The sequence below is a fragment of the Vombatus ursinus genome, unplaced genomic scaffold (genome assembly GCF_900497805.2).
Source record: "Vombatus ursinus unplaced genomic scaffold, bare-nosed wombat genome assembly UNPS02014884.1, whole genome shotgun sequence".
In the NCBI taxonomy this organism is placed as follows: Eukaryota; Metazoa; Chordata; class Mammalia; order Diprotodontia; family Vombatidae; genus Vombatus; species Vombatus ursinus.
Window position 1 is genome coordinate 4,296,640 of NW_020954662.1, and position 12,334 is coordinate 4,308,973.

A 12,334-nucleotide genomic window follows, 5' to 3' on the forward strand; every position below is an offset into this window, starting at 1 on the left:
TGTGCCAGGCACTGGAGATACAGATACAAAAATGATTCTACCCTCAAGGAACTTACATTCTAACAGAGAATAATCTATAAGAGGGTGCAACTACAGGCCAAATGACAAGGCCCGGTGTCCTTAGGATGTGGTGGAAGGGCAGAATATCTGGGAGGAAAGGTTGGTTAACAGTAGCAAACGGGCAGCTAGGTGGCACAGTGGATAGAGCACCGGCCCTGGGATCAGGAGGGCCTGAGTTCAAATTCCCAAATTCGGCCTCAGACACATAACACTTACTAGCTGTGTGACTTGGGACAAGTCACTTAACCCCAATTGCATCACCAAAAAATCCCCCCAAAAAACAGTCTCAAATGATCCAAAGAGATCAAGAAAGATGATTGAGAAAATGCCATTTGATTTATCAATCCAGAGATAATTAGTAACTTTTGAAAGAATAGTTTCAGTTTAGTGATGAAGTCAGAAGCAGGATTACAGAAGGTTTAGAAAAAAGTGAGAAGTGGAGGCCCAAGTGTAGACAGTTTTTTCAAAGAGTTTGACTGAGAAGGGAAGAGATAGAAGGCTATAGCTAGCAGGGATGGTTGGATCTAGTCTTCAAGATGAGAAAGACTTGGGTGAGTTTGTAGGCAGAAAAGGAAAAAAAAAAAAACAAGATAGTGAGAGATTGAAAGTTAGAGAGAGTGAGTATGATAGCGAGTTATCCAGTGGAGAAGACAGGAGGCAATCAGATCCAGAATCCATGTAGTGACCTGGATGGCCTTGGAGAAAAGGCACTCAGCTCTTTGTGAGAGACTAAAATAAAGGTGGTACCAGAGGGTGAAGTTAAGAGGCTGGAAGATGGGCAGTGGAGAAGATGAGTGAGCTCAGAGGGGAAGGCACTCCTAGCTACAGGAGCAGGGACCAGGAAAAGCCTCCCAAAGAAGGTGGGATTTGAGCTAGGCTTGAGATGAGTCTTGAAGAAGTCAGGGATGATAGGAAGAGGAGGTGAGAAGGAAGAGTATTTCAGGCATGAAATACCTGAAAATGCCCAGAGCCAGGAGATGGCATGTCTTCTTCAGAGAAGAGCATGGAGGTCCATGAAGCTAGATTGCAAAGGATATGGAGAACAAAGTGTAAGATTAGGGAAGTAGGAAGGGGCCGGGTTTGTTTGCTTTTTCTGCTTCAAACACCAAACTGAGGATTCTTATATTTGATCCTGGAAGTAATATGGAGGTACTGGAGTTTATTGAGTAGGGGACGGGATATGGTCAGACTCGCTCATTAGGAAAATCACTTTGCTAGCTGAATGAAGGAGAGGTTGGAGTGGAGAGGCTTGAGGCATAGACACCCACCAGAAGGTACCTCAGGGAACTCAGTGGGGGAAAAGTTTTCTAGTCACCTCTTTAAATTGGAATCTACTCTCCTCAGGGGCTAAGGTAGTCTGTAGAGGGAAGAAAGCTAACAGGGTGTAGGAGGTGGTTGTACTTTGGTTCTAGCTATATCTTTTCAGAAAACATCCCTTTGTAAAAGCTAATTGATGTTCATTGATTATCAATGATGTTGAGGAAATGTTTGCTGTTCAGTTGTACAGCTCTTCATAGGATTTTCTTGGCAGAGATACTAAAGTGGTTTGTCATTTCATTCTCCAGTTTATTTTACAGATGAGGAAACTGAGGCAAACAAGATGAAGTGACTTGACCAGGATCACACAGCTAGTTAAGTGTCTGAGGCTGGATTTGAACTAGGGTCTTCCTGACTCCAGGCCCGGTGCTCTATGCACTGCACCACGTAAGGGCCCATGAGGAACTACAAACAGGTAACTTACATTGAGGCATTAATGATTGGATGATATTGTAGATATATTAAATGGCCATGAATGTTAGAGAAAGACACCTGATGGTTTTTCCAGCTCAAAGCATTAGAAACACACCCACAGCCAATCAGGGGTAACCTGGGGACCCATCTGCCAGTGGAACTGGGGTGGAGAGGAAACTTCAGAACATTTATGAGGGCTACAGGCCTCTGTAAGAGCTCATTGTTGTTAACTGATAACCAGTTAGTTCATATTAAGGACACGTCAGTAGGTAATTTGTTATTCAGGCACTAATCTGATGGTTGCAGTGGATGGAACAACAGACCTAGATTCAGGAAGACCTGAGCTCAAATACGACCTCAGTCTCTTCCTAGCTTTGAATCTTGGGTAAATCCCGTTTGCTCTGCCTGTTTTTTCATCATGTATAAAATGGAGATGATAATAACACCTACCTCCCAGGACTGCTGTGAGAATAAAATCAGATAATACTTGTGGAGTGCTTTGCAAACCTTCAAGAGTTATATAAACGCTAGCTCTAATCATTGGTTGGATATTAGGGGCACTTAACCGTAGATTGATATTAGGATGTTCCAATGCATAGCCTTAGACCCAGCCAATCAGAAGTACCCTGGGGACCACACTTGCCAGTGAAGTTGAAGGCTGGAAGAGCGATTTCCCAGAGCGTTTATAAGGACTACGTTAGCGTCGTCTTTTCGTCCTCTCACACTTGAAATCCCCTGTTTGCTTTCACAGACCTCCCAGATGCTGGGGTGTCTCCCCACCCAGACTCTAAGCTCAAGCAGGTCAGGGGCTACTTCTTTTTTATCTGTCCGGCAGCACACGTTGCTGGATGACAAAGCCAGACTCAAACTCGAGCCGCGGCTCAGCGGGGCTGGTCCTCTTCTGCCCTCCAAGCATCTTCTGAGCATCCTTCTGCCTTCCGTGGCTGGGCGGGGCAGCCCGGGACAAGCCGGTGCAGGCCGGCGGCCAGCGGAGGCGGCGTCATCCGCCCGCCCCGGGGTGGGCTGGCTCTTGGCAGCGGTTCTAGGGCTCTAGGGGAGAAGGAAGAGGAGGAGGAGGAGAAGGAGCAGAAGGAGGAGGGACCAGGGCTGGCTGCCTGGGCGGAGGGGGGCGGGAAGGAGCCCGGGACGCGGCCACCGGGGCCACCGCAAGGGTAAGGCTGAGCGCAGGGCGGGAGGGGGCTTGGGGCTGGCCCCCGCGGGGCCTTCGTGTCACAGTCCTGTCCGGATGTCACTCTTGGGTCCCCTGGAGCTCAGTTTACCTTGTCCTTGAACTCTCCTCCCCTTTCCACGATTGAGTGCTTTGCTCTCTTCCCCGGGACCCCGGAGGGTGAGTGTGGACCCCCCAGTCTCCCCATCTCCCCTCCGTCCCCCGCCAGTGTGCCGGGAGACCCTCTCCCCCAGCCGTTTGGCCCCCTTACAGCTGGGACCTTTCTGCTGTTCCTAAACTCCACCCCCATCCCCGGCACAAACTTCCGCGCTCCAGATCCGCCCTGCACCGTGGGCCTCCTCCCATGTGCTCCCAACTTTCCCCTGAGGCACCTCAAGTCCTTGGCCCGACCCCCTCCTCTGGAGCGGCTCCTTCTTAGGGTGGAGGGGGCCATCCCCTCACCTGACCCCTGGTTCTTCAGCCCGTTTTGTTACTGTTGTTCAGTCTTGTCAACTGACTCCAACGGCCTCTAACCCGTGAGTGGCCGGAGCTAAAGAAGCAGCTAGAGACGGGAGAGTCAGGACACAAACAAAAGTTTAATTAATTTCACAGTAAAGGTGATATCGTCCAGAGCGCAAAGGATTATTGTTATGCCAAGTCCAGGGCACAGCCTGCTTGCTAGGCCTGAGCTCTAGAAAACAAGGTATCTCCAAATATTTTGACAGTCGCTGTACTCGTAGTAACCCCTTGCAACATACTGTCAATGGTATTTTCTTGGCAAAGTGGTTTGCCATGCCCTTCTCCAGTGGATTAAAGCAAAGGGGTTAACTAAATTGAGGCTAGATGTGAACTCAGTGAGTTCCAGTGCTCTATCCACTGAACCACCTATCTGCCTCCTTCAACCCTTAACCACCTCCAAATCAGAGGAAGCAAAGTTATGCTGCCTTAGGTCAGGAAGTAATGGCACCTAACCAGCTTCCTGAAAACAGCTAGGTAAAATTGCCCTTGAGTTGAAGAATAGTAAAGCTAAGAGGGCCCCTAGAACACAGTGTCAGAACTGGGAGGGCCCTTAGAACACAGAGTGTCAGAACTGGGAGGGCCCTTATAACACAAAATGTCAGAGCTGGGAGGGGCCTTAGAACACAGGATGTCAGAGCTGGGAGGGCCTTTAGGACACAGGATGTCAGGGCTGGGAGGGGCCTTAGAGCACAGAATGTCAAAGCTGGGAGGGCCCTAAGAACACAGAATGTCAGACCTGGGAGGGGCCTTAAAACATGAAATGGCAGAGCTGAGAGAGATCTTAGATATTCCAGATCAGCCCCCTCACTTTGTAGATTAGGAAATTAAGATCAACAGAGGGAGACTCACATATCTGAGGTCACATACTAAGTTAGTAGAAGAACTAGCTTAACTTTTCTTTTTCAGTGTAGATGACAACCAAGAAATCTGAGAAATGCCCTTTAAAAGATCAGATCCTAGATCTAAAGTTAGAAAGGACCTCAGACGCCATATGGTCCATCCATATCAGGAAACTGAGACCCAGAGAGTTAAATGACTTGCCCAAGGTCATCCAGATAATAAGCACCAGAGGCACCACTTGAACCCAGGTTCTTTGACTCTAGAATTGATGTTCTTTCCATTGTACCACAGTACTGAAAATATATTTAATTTTTTGTAAATTAGAATTCCTCTCTTTGAAAAAAAAAGAGTGTAGAAATAGGATTGACACAGACTGTTCATCAAACAGGGGACTGCTGTATTAGGAAACTGAGGCAGACATAGATTAAATGACTTGCCCAGGGTCACATAACTAATAAGGTCTGAGATCCCAGGTCTTTCTGACTTCAGAGAAAGTGCTCTATCCACTGTGTTACCCATCTGCTTCTTTACATTAAAAAAAAAAGGCTAAGACTGGACTGGTAATTGGGCCATCCAGATTTGCAAAGGTCATTGGCTAAACTTGGTGGAGAGGGAGGCTTTAAAAATAAAAATATTGATAAGGAGTTATTTAGAGACTTCAATTGTTAAATTGGAAATATTTTTAAATACACCCAAGCTTGGGAATCTAAGTTGGGGAAGGAGGGGCAAGGCAGAGAGCTCAGGTCACAGCCTGGCCTTGTGGGCTCAGAAATACAAGGTCACTTCAAGAGCAGAAAATGGGCATTCCAGGATCACAGGGGTCTCATTCCTGTCATATGGTCCAACCAGGACCAGAATGGATTTGAATCCATTCTGCCCTTCAAATTTCCCCTTGGTACCATGTTTTGGCCTGAATACATCTCCTTCGGGACCTTCTTGCTTCCCTAGTTTTGATGGACAACCTCTTATTTCCCAGACTCCTTCCTTCTTCTCCAGGCCCTCCAAGCTCCATCTTGATGAGCCTATCCTTTGACACTTGAGGATGCCTAGAGACTAAGGAAGGGTTTGAATAGTGGGTAGGTGGGACTGAGCCCCAGGCCACCAGGCTACCCTTGGGTGGACTCCTGACTTTTCTCTCTTCTTGTATCTTTTCTATCAATCACCAAGGGTCATGTTGGTCCGGTCACTATCGTATTTGTTCGTTCCCCACCCATGGGGTGAGAGCAGAGTGGACCCACATCAGAACTAGAGAGTGAGTAAAGTTCATTTTTCACACCTCCAACCTACCCTTCCCCCACTATATGGTGCCCCCTCAGCTACACCAGGTCATCTTGGGCTCCCTTTCTTCCTTTCAATACTTTCAGTATTGTCAGACCTCTTCTCAGGAAAGGATCTGACAAACTGATTTACTTTTTCCTCAGTATTCCAATGATCTTTGCCAGGAGGAGGATGACCCTCTACTCATACAGAGAGCAGCCTCCCCCCACTTGATAGGTGGCTTTTGAGAGTTGCCATGGACAAAAAATTGTTCCCCCCATGTGATGAGCCTCCTCAACCTTAGCTAAGCTGGTCCTTGGACAGCAGATGTTATGTCATTAGCTTCCTACTTTAAAGCCTTTCCAGTATCCTAGGACCTCCCATGGTGAGGCATCAGAAAAAGATGTGATTATAGGAATTCATTTTTTTTTAAAGCTGATGTCAGAATTCATTACAAAAAAAGCCCTTCCCATTGAGAGTCACATTTTAATGGGGACCAAGGGTTAAGCCAAAAGAATAAAGCTCAAGCATTGACAAACAGATAGGGGAGATGTTTTGGTAACAATCTATACCACTGTACCTCTAACTCTCAGCAGAGAGTCTCGTCTCAGACTTTACTGAGCAAATAGGGACTATCTGGCCTGAGCTATCTCTTCTCCCTCTGTTCTATAACCTCGATAAACCCCAACAGCATTCTGGATACTCTTCTCACTTGCTCCAGTCTCTGGTGAAGAGAGAACCCTTTTCCTCACAAAAGATAAGCCTTCTTATGCCCTTGATCCTATTCTCTCCTGTCCCCTTCTCAAGTTTGCCCATTCCATCATCCCTACCACCACCACCACCATCACTACCATCATCATCACCACCACCACCATCACTATAACTACCACCATCACCACCGCCATAATCACCACCATCACCATCATCATAGCTACCACCATCACCATAACCACCACCACCATCACCACCATCACTACCATCATCATCATCACCACCACCATCACTATAACTACCACCATCACTACCACCATAATCACCACCATCACCATCATCATAACTGCCACCGTAACCACCACCACCATCACCACCATCACTTTCCATTCCAATCTACTGGCTTCTTTTCTGCCTTCCTACAAACATACCCTAATCTCCTCCATCCTTAAAAAACAAAACAACACCCTTCTCTTGATCTTGAAAGGTATTCATTCTACTGGCTTATACCTCCCCTCCCTTTCATCAGGATCCTAGAAAAAACCCTCCAGCTAATTTGCTTCCTTTTCCTCCCCTCTGATTCAATTCTCAGCCCTTTGCAGTCTGGCTTCTGACCACATACCCTGTCTGAAACTACTCTCTCCAGTGTTACTAACAATCTCTTAATAACTGAGTCCAGTGGCCTCTCCTCCATCATCATTCTTCTTAATTGGCTCTGCAGTATTTGTCTTGGCTGTGTTGAGGATAGAGGGAGGCTTTCTGTGGTGTTTTAAAGGGGAAGTGTGCTATAGTGGGAAGAGAATTGGACTTAGGAAGGAGTCAGAAAATATAGTCCTGGTCTTGGCTTTGACACTTATTGCCCTGAATTAATTACCTAATCTCTCAGACCTTCAGTTTCCTTATCTACAAAATGGGGAAATAATAACTTGCACTCCCAATTTCCATAAGGTTGTTATTGAGGAAAGTAGTTAATAAACCTAAATATAATAAATAATAGTAAACATGAAAATGTGATTTATTGCTTTTTAATTGGATGAAATCCTTTTGTATAAGCCACAGTGATTTTTGCCAGAGGTAGAAGGGGAGCCCTCTTGTTGGAGGCAACAGATTATAGCAGAAAGCGGTAGTAGTTCTAGAGCCAGAGGACCTGGGTTCAAATACTGACTCTTATGATTATTGCCCATGACTTTAGGTAGGGCAGGTCGCTAAGTCTCAGTTTCCTCATCTGTAAAATGAAGGGGTTGGACTTAGTGACCTCTGAGGCCTTTTCCAGATCTAGCTCTGTGATCCTTCCACCTTCTGTAAGCCCCATGGTCCAACTCTTCTCTAAGAATGAGGTGGAGATGGTACATCCTCCTGCACTGTGCCTAGGAAAAGAGAAATGAATGATGCAGTGGGATAATGTCTGCGTAGGTATGAAATAACAAGGGCGAGAAGTGGAAGAGAATTGTGAGGGAGAGGATGAAGCCAGGATCTTTGGATGCTGGATCTGGTGGGAGCTCAGTGGGTGTCCAGTCCAGGCCAGATTTTTGTACTCATGACTCATGTTGCTGCCCAGCCATTTGCGTTTTGGTCTCCAGGCCTATGGGCCAGTTCTTTTTTTTTTTTTTTTAATTAATACATTCATTTGTTTATTTATTTTAAGTTTTCAACATTCACTTCTATAAGATTTTGAGTTCTAAATTTTCTCCACCTCCTTCCCTTCCCCCTTCCCCAAGACAACATGCAATCTGATATAGGCTATACATGTACAAGCATATAAAACATATTTCCACATTAGTCATGTTGTGAAAGAAGAATCAGAACAAAAGGGGAAAACCACAAGAAAGAAAAAAAAAGAGAAAGAGAGAAAATAGTACATATCAATCTGCTTTCAGACTGCATAGTTCTTTCTCTGGATGTGGATAACATCCATCATGAGTCTTTTGGAATTGTCCTGGATCATTGTATTGTTGAGAAGAGCTCAATCTATCATAGTTGATCATTGCACAATGTTGCTGTTACTGTGTACAGTGTTCTCCTGGTTCTGCTCACTTCACTCAGCATCTGTTCATGTAAGTCTTTCCAGGTTTTTCAGAAATCCTCCTCTTCATCATTTCTTACGGAACAGTAGAACTCCATTACATTTATATGCCACAGCTTGTTCAGCCATTCCCCAACTGATGGGCATCTCCTCAATTTCTAATTCTTTGCCACCTCAAAAAGAGCTGCTATAAATAATTTTGTACATGTGGGTCCTTTTCCCTTTTTTAAGATCTCTTTGTGTGTATTGCTGGATATGCACAGTTTTATGGCCTTTTGGGTGTAGTTCCAAATTGCTCTCCAGAGTGGATCAGTTCACAACTCCACCAATAATGCATTAGTGTTCCAATTTTCCCACATCTTCTTCATCATTTATCATTTGCCTGTTTTGTCGTGTTAGACAATCTGATAGGTATAAGGTGGTACTTCAGAGTTATTTTGATTTGCATTTCTCTAATCAATAGTCATTTAGAGCATTTTTTCATGTGAGTATAGATAGTTTTAATTTCTTCATCTGAAAACTGCCTATTCACATCCTTTGACCATTTATCAATTGGGGAATGACTTGTATTCCTATAAATTTGACTCAGTTCTCTATATATTTTAGAAATGAGGCCTTTATCAGAGACACTGGTTATAAAAATTGTTTCCCAGCGTTTTGCTTCCCTTCTAATCTTGGTTGCATTGGCTTTGTTTGTGCAAAAACTTCTTAATTTAATATAAACAAAAGTATCCATTTTGCATTTCATAATGTTCTCTAGCTCCTATTTGGTCATAAATTCTTCCCTTCTCCATAGATCTGACAAGTAAACTATTCCTTGCTCTCCTAATTTGCTTATAGTATCATTCTTTATGTTTAAATTGTATACTCATTTTGACTTTATCTTAGTATATGGTGTAAGATATTGGTCTGTGCCTAGTTTCTGCCATACTATTTTCCAGTTTTCCAGCAGTTTTTGTCAAATAGTGAGTTCTTATCCCAGAAGTTGGAGTCTTTGGGGTTATCAAACAGATTACTGTAGTCATTGACTACTGTATCTTGTATTCCCAACCTATTCCACTGATCTACCTCTCTATTTCTTAGCCAGTACCAAGTAGTTTTGATGATTGCTGCTTTATGGTACAGTTTTAGATCTGGTACAGCTAGGCCACTTTCCTTTGCATTTCTTTTCATTAATTCACTTGATATTCTTGACCTTTTGTTCTTCCAGATGAATTTCGTTATTATTTTTTCTAGTTCTATAAAATAATTGTTGGTAGTTTGATTGGTTTGGCACTGAATAAGTAAATTAATTTAGGTAGAATTGTCATTATATTATATTAGCTCAGCTTACCCATGAGCAACTGATGTTTTTCCAGTTATTTAGATCTGACTTTATTTGTGTGGAAAGTGTTTTGTAATTGTACTCACATAGTTCCTGGGTTTGTCTTGGCAAGTAGACTTTCAAATATTTTATATTGTCTACAGTTACTTTAAATGGAATTTCTCTATCTCTTGCTGCTGAGCTTTGTTAGTAATATATAGAAATGCCAATGATTTATGTGGTTTTATTTTATATCCTGTGGGCTAGTTCTAAGTTGCAGGGTTGTTTAAATCTGTTAGCACACTTCCAGGTGTGCTGGATAGCTATGTATGTAGTGTCACCTAGCATTATTAAGCAACTACTATGTGTCAGGCACTGTGCTAAGCACTGGGGATACAAAGAAAGGCAAAAGACAGTCCCTGCCCACAAGGAGTTCACAATCTAATGAGGGAGACAACATGCAAAAAACATCATACAAATAAGATATGTACAGGATAAATTGGGGGTTTAAGGAAGACTGGGAAAGGCTCTTACAGAACCTTTTTAACTGAAACTTGTAAGAATCCAGGGAAGTCACGAGACAGAAATGAGAAGTTCCAGGCATAGTTTCTTGAGGGAGCTGTCTAACTTGAAAGGATCCCAGATTCTCAAAGTTGGAAAGGACCTCAGAAATCATCTAGCCTCACCGGTTCCTGAATCAATCAGTTGATTACTCAAGCATTTATTAAGCACCTGTGATGTGCTAAACACTGCTCTGAAGATTTGTTCAGTCATGTCTGATTCTCCATGACCACATTTGGGGTTTTCTTGGCAGAGATACTGGAGTGGATTGCCATTTCCTTCTCCAGCTCATTTTACAGATGAGGAAACTGAGGCAAACAGGTTAAGTGACTTGCCCAGCATTACACAGCTAGTAAGAATCTGAAGCTGGATTTGAACTCAGGGAGATGAATATTCCTGACTTCAGGCCTGGCGCTCTATCCGCTGCACCACCCAACTGCCCATATTCTGGGGAAATGGAGGCAAAAACAAGGCATATCCTGCCGGTAAGGAGCTTAAATCCTATCAGGAAAACAACAAATGTATAAACAAGTTGACACAAAATGCAAATAAGTAGATTCAAAGGAATTACTTCCTTCAGAGGGTTGGGTGCTATTAGCTGAAGGGAGTCAGAAAAGGCCTCATGGAGGAAGTGATGCTTCCTTAAAGGAAGCAACAGATTCTAAGAGGCAAGGGTGCATTAAAGATGGAGTGCATTCCAGGCATGACAGACAGCCTATAAAGGGCATGGAGAAATACCCTTGGGGAGATGAAATGTTGAGTGTCAAATGGGCTGGTTCAACTGGAATGAAGAGTGATAACTCTGAATTCATGGGAGCTGATGAAATCACTAATGAAAAGACAGTAGAGAGAGGGGGTCAAGGAGAGAACCTTGGGGAACACCCACTTTAAGGGAATAAGATGGAGAAGATCACCCAGCAAAGGGGACTGAGAGGGAGCAGTCAGTCCAATAGGAGGAGAGCCCCACAAAAGAGCAGTATCCAGAGAATAGAGCATATCTAGCAGGGGAGGGTGGTCAACAGTGGCATATGTTCTACAGAAGTCAAGAAGAATGAAAACCTAGAAAGGCCATTAGATTTGGCAATAAAGAGGTCCCTGGTAACTTTGGAGAGGGCCATTTCAGTTGAGTAATGAAACTGTACACCAGATTACAAGGGGTTGAGAAGTGAGAGGAAAGGAAGAGGTAGTGACACATGTAGAGAGGTAATTGTTGTTTTTTAATGGATTCAACTGAGAAATGGAGGGCTCTAATGATTGGAAACTTTTTCCTTTCACTGACCTAAAATAGGCCTCTCTGCTCCAGATCTTACACTGACTGAACACATCTGACCATTCATACATAGCCTTTCAAGTCTTTGAAAACAACCCTCATGTTCTCCAATCAATCTGGGGTGAGATGAGCCGCTCCTTATTTCCTTCAGATCCAACCCTCTCCTGTAACTGCACCAGTCTGGGGCAGACCCAGGATGAACCCATTCCAACATTTATACTGGACTTTTGAGGGGACGGAGGGAGCAATGAAGGGGAATGCAAAGTTTAGGTAGCCCATCTTGGGCCTTCCAAAAGAGACTGGCTGTTTCCTTAAATCTTCAGAGGGCTGCCATGTTTAAAATAGGGATGGAAGGATTTTCAGTGAATCTGTACATTTTTTTGCTCCAGTTCAGTAACTCAATTATCTGAAGACCTTTGGGTTTATCAGTTAAGCTGTTACCACGGAAACACAGTCGGATGCCAGAAATAACTGACTGCATTTGAATTTTGGCTCAATTTGTTAAGCTGGAGACCCAATGATGAGATTCTGAAATGGGATTCAGGGCTCTTTGAAGATGCTAGTGAGAAGAATGCAGATCCTCTGGGATTTAATTTTTTTTTTTACTTTTCTCACTGTAAACCACAATCCTTAGAATCTCAGTCCTGAGTGTAAAACACGTGGTTCATTGAATGAATGCCTAATCATGGAAGGAGGAAGAAATCAGGCTACTTTTTGGACTTATCCTTGGAACCCAGGTTGAAAAGGCTTCTGCAGTCTTGTGAATGCTCTTCCTACAGAACCATGGGGTATTAAGAGTTGGAAGGATTGGAAGGGACTTTAGAACACAGAATGTCAGAGCTGAGAGGGCCCTTCGAACACAGGATGTCAGAGCTGGGAGGGCCCTTAGAA

The 12,334-nt window shown here is 43.9% G+C and overlaps 1 protein-coding gene across 5 annotated transcripts in view; it reads left to right on the forward strand.

Moving 5' to 3' along the window:
* The first annotated feature begins 2,893 nt into the window (after positions 1-2,893).
* Positions 2,894-12,334, forward strand: part of LOC114028477 (transmembrane and coiled-coil domain-containing protein 4-like) — a 109,908-nt gene continuing 100,467 nt past the window's right edge. For 4 of the 5 annotated variants that reach the window (XM_027842718.1, XM_027842717.1, XM_027842720.1 and 1 more), the window contains exons 1-2: positions 2,894-2,963; positions 5,486-5,570. The gene's annotated coding sequence lies outside the window, so the exon portion shown is untranslated. The remainder of the gene's footprint in view (positions 2,964-5,485; positions 5,571-12,334) is intronic. The other variant, XM_027842719.1, reaches the window with a different exon arrangement.